General features: G+C 39.1%; 1 long non-coding RNA gene across 2 annotated transcripts in view; it reads left to right on the top strand.

Annotated features, from left to right (window-relative positions):
* Positions 1-4,329, top strand: part of LOC116072441 — a 166,105-nt gene that overhangs the window by 108,112 nt on the left and 53,664 nt on the right. The window lies entirely within an intron of this gene.

The raw sequence follows: 4,329 nt of genomic DNA on the forward strand, positions 1-4,329 counted from the left end.
AACTTTACCAAAGGCTTTTCACATATACATTGTTAGATAGTCTGGGTTCTGGTCTCAGGTCTGCTTATATTTTGTATTCCGTTTATTGACTTGCATATTTAAACCATATTTATTTGCATGTGTGTGCATGTGTGCTTGGTATTCTCTGACTTTGGAATATGGAAATACAGATTTAAGTCTAGTAATCTGCATGGACTATTATTATCTCTTAGAGTTTGAAAAACATCATCCCAGAGAGACAGCTCAGTGGTTAAGAACACTTATTGCTCTTGTTGAGGACCTGGGTATGCTTTCTAGCATTCATATGGTGCTTTACAACCATTTGTATATCTAGTGCTAGGGAGGCCAGTGCCCTGTTTTGGTTCCATGGGCACTAGGTACTCACTTACTGTACATCATACAAAGTACTCCTAGAACAAAAATGCCTAAAATAAAAGTAAATAAATCTTAAAAAAAGAAAGGAAAAGAAAAGAAAAGAAAAGAAAAGAAAAGAAAAGAAAGCTTGTATCTCATATCCCCCGCGACTTTCGGGTTTTCATTAGGAAGTCTGGTATATCATGATCAGTTTGCCTGTACACACTGGTATTTCTCTCTTTCAACTTTAAACATTTCTCCTTGATCTGCACAGCCTATGCTATATTTGTAATAAATGAAGAAGCTACTCTTGTATTTGTTTGTCATTTTACATGCCTCCTATATCTGGCCGGACAGATATTTTTGTATGTTCGACACAGTTTCTATGATTTTATAGACTGTATTTTCTTTGCCTTTGGCTTATATTTCTTCATCTATTTCTGTGTGACTCATAAATTTCGGTTTTTAATAATTTTGGTATTAGTTACTTTCTTTTCTTATTGCTGTGACAAAATACTTGATGAAGTGATACAGGGGAATTTATCCCTGTCTTGAGATTCTTAGTCCCATTAAAGTAATGTAAGGGAGGTTCCAAACAAAAGCTCAAAAGCAGTTTTGTTAGAAGTTAAAAGAAAATGACAAGGGAACACAAGCTGCAAATATCAGCAGCAGATATATAAATTTTTTGGTTTTCTAAATATGGTATATTAATGTGCAAATAATTTGTTACATATTTTAAGCTTTGCTGAATTTAGTTTAAGATAAATCCAAAGAGAATTACTGCCCTTGGATATTCATTTATTTATTTTTAATTAATTATTTTATTTATTGACATTCCAAATGTTTTTATCCCCTATTCAGGCCGTGCTCTCAGAGTTTTTCACTCCACTCCCCCTGCCCTTTGTCTGTGAGAGGGTGCTCCCCTCACCCCAAGCATCCACCCTCCATGAGGCATCAAGCCTCTACAGGATTGGGTGCATCCTCCCCTACTGAGGTCAGACATGTCAGACGTCTGCTACATATGTGTGTGGGGTGGGGGTGGGGTATGGGGTGGTGGGTGGTGGCCACAGACCAGCCCTGTATGCTCTTTGGTTGGTCTCTGTATCTGGGACCTTAAAAAGTTCTGGGTTAGTTGATACTGTTGGTCTTCCTATGGGGTTGCCATCCCCTTCAGCTCCTTCAATTTTCCCCTTAACCTCTTCTCTAAGCTTCCTCAGCCTCAGTCCAGTGCTTGGCTGTAAGTATCTGCATCTGTCTTAGTGTGCTTCTGGTAGTGTCTCTCAGAGATTAGCCAGGCTAGGTTCCTGTCTGCCAGCACAATATGGCATCAGTAATAGTGTCAGGGTTTGGTGCCTGCTCATGGCATGGAACCCAAGTTGGGTCAGTCACTTTCCTTCAATCTCTGCTCCAGTTTTGGTCCTGAATCAAAATTTTGAAGGTATGTTGATGAACCCATCCCCCCACAGGGGGCCCTGTCTATCTACTGAAAGCTCAATCTCTCCATTGCTGGGCATTTTGGCTAAGGTCATCCACATTGAGACCTAGGAGCCTCTCACATTCCAGGTATCTGGGAATTTCTAGAGGTTTCTCCACCCCATCTCCACAGCTGCATATTTCCATTCATTCTCCTAGCCTTCTGGACTTCTGTTCTGTCTCTCCCCATACATGATCCTGTCCCCCTTTCTCCTTTCCATCATCCCCTTTTCCACTCAAGTTTCTCCCTTCCTCTACCTGCCACGATTATTTTGTTCCCCCTTCTAAGTGGGATTGAAGTATTCACACTTGTGATTTCCTTTTTGTTAAACCTCATATGGTCTGTGGGTTGTATCATGGATATTATGTACTCTTTGGCTAATATCCACTATCAGGGAGTACATACCATGTATGTCCTTTGGGGTCTGGGTTACCTCACTTAGGATGATATTTTCTAGTTCCATCCATTTGCTCGCAAAATTCATGATGCCCTTGTTTTTAATAGTTGAATAGGTTTCCATTGTATAAATGAACTACATTTTTTGTGGGACACCAGGGTTGTTTCCTGTTTCTGGTTACTATGAATAAGGCCCAGCAGCAGATTGAAGGAGAATCGAGGAGAGAACGAAGAGTATGGCATTTAAACTGGCACAGAGGTCAGACACATGACACACTAGTAGCCCCATGGTGGGGCAGGAGGCTTTAAAGGAAAAGTAAGGAAACCTAAAATATTGGGGGTGGGGTGGGGAGAGCAGACTGTTAAGGAAAACATGCTTACAAAAGAAATAGAAGGGAGAAAAGGAGATGATTTTGTTTTTTAATAATTCAGAAAATTAGGCACTATATTACATTAGCTACCATATTAGGTGTAAAGACTCAAGGGGGGGAAAGTACATCATCTTATTAAAGGACTAATTATTCTGCCCATCTATTCAATGTGGCTTGAGGTGAACCTATCTTCCTAAAAGTGTTGGGCCTTTGAAGTCATTGATCTGGAATAATCAGAGTGTTAGGTCTCTACCCAGACCACAGATTCTGTTTACTTTACCAAAAGGGTTTCTTTCTATCCTAACAAATAAATAAATAAATAAATAAATAAATAAATAAATAAAAAACATCCCAAAACAAAAATACAAAACTTAATAAGGGAAACTTCGTTTTGGGTCACAGTCTGGGGATAAAGTCCAAAAATGGCGCAGAAGAGACGGCAGGAGCTTGAGGCTGGTTATGGTAAAGAAATGGTAATATTTCATCTGGAAGCAGAGAGAGATGAATACTAGTGCTCAGATGTTTTCTCCCTTTTTTTTCCTTCTCAGACCCCAGCCCCATGGGATGGTCCCATCCTCATTCACAGAACACCTTCATAGATCCACAAAATTGTGCTTTTATGGTGATTCTAAGTCCAGTAAAGTTGATATTGAAGTGGAACCATCACAATGTTAAGAGATCTCAAGGTTTTCTTCATGTTTTTGACTGTTGTCTTGATGTTCTAGTCTACCTACCTAGTTTTTAAGTCCTGACATTCTGCTCAAGCTGTGGACACTATTCCTGGGAAGATGTAGAAATATCCACTCATCCCAGAAAGGAGACCAGTGACAGACAAAACTAAGGATTCCATCAAAGTCTAACTTGGTGAATCAATATGACAGGGAGTATGAGTGAAGTGTTACTTAAAGAGGCAGAAATGACTCAAAGACAGCTGCATTGCCGAAAGCTCACCTCAGCATTTGTGACAGCTCATGAAAGTTGGAAACTCAGAACTCACTGCTCAACCTGCTGCAGTTCAGTAGGTTAGAGAGTGTCTATCTCAGCTGGACTGAGCCCCTTCCAGGCAGCTTGTCTGGTATCTGTCCCTTCTAGGAAGCTAGACTGGTTTATATTGCTCCGCAGTCCTTGTTATGTATGTAAGTTTGAGGCTATGAAGGTGCTGAGCCTATATGGTAAATTTCTAAGAACTTTCTGAAGCTTCTAACTTGCTTCCTTCCTGAGTTTTGACAAGTTTCCCTACAGGATGGGGTAATAGTTTTACCCCAGAGGAAACTGTTACGCAACACTCCACAACTCAATCTATTCTTTCGGTGAAGCTTTCGATAGATTTAAAACACAATTTTCACCTTTTCACTTCCAAAATTTCAAGCTAATGTAAAAGTATTTCCATCTCCTCATTCAATTCCCTTTTCATATTCTGCATGAATTTTATTATTTACTTCAGTTGTTTATTTTTATTCTTTTTAAAGTCCACTCAAATGTCCTTTTGTGTCTTCTTTGTGTTCAACATTGTTATAATTACCTTTTTGAATTCTTTCATGTAATTCACTCTTCTTCTAATCTATTAGTGTGCAGATGATAACTTTTTGATGTTTCATGTTGTTTTGATTTTAGTGCTTCTTGTTTTTCTGTATTGGACCTAGCACATCTGGGCCCAACCACGATTGATTTTTTTTTTATTAGATATTTTCTTTATTTACATGTAAATTTCTCCATTCCCAGTTTCCCCTCCAA

This window comes from Mastomys coucha, unplaced genomic scaffold, assembly GCF_008632895.1.
Source record: "Mastomys coucha isolate ucsf_1 unplaced genomic scaffold, UCSF_Mcou_1 pScaffold23, whole genome shotgun sequence".
In the NCBI taxonomy this organism is placed as follows: Eukaryota; Metazoa; Chordata; class Mammalia; order Rodentia; family Muridae; genus Mastomys; species Mastomys coucha.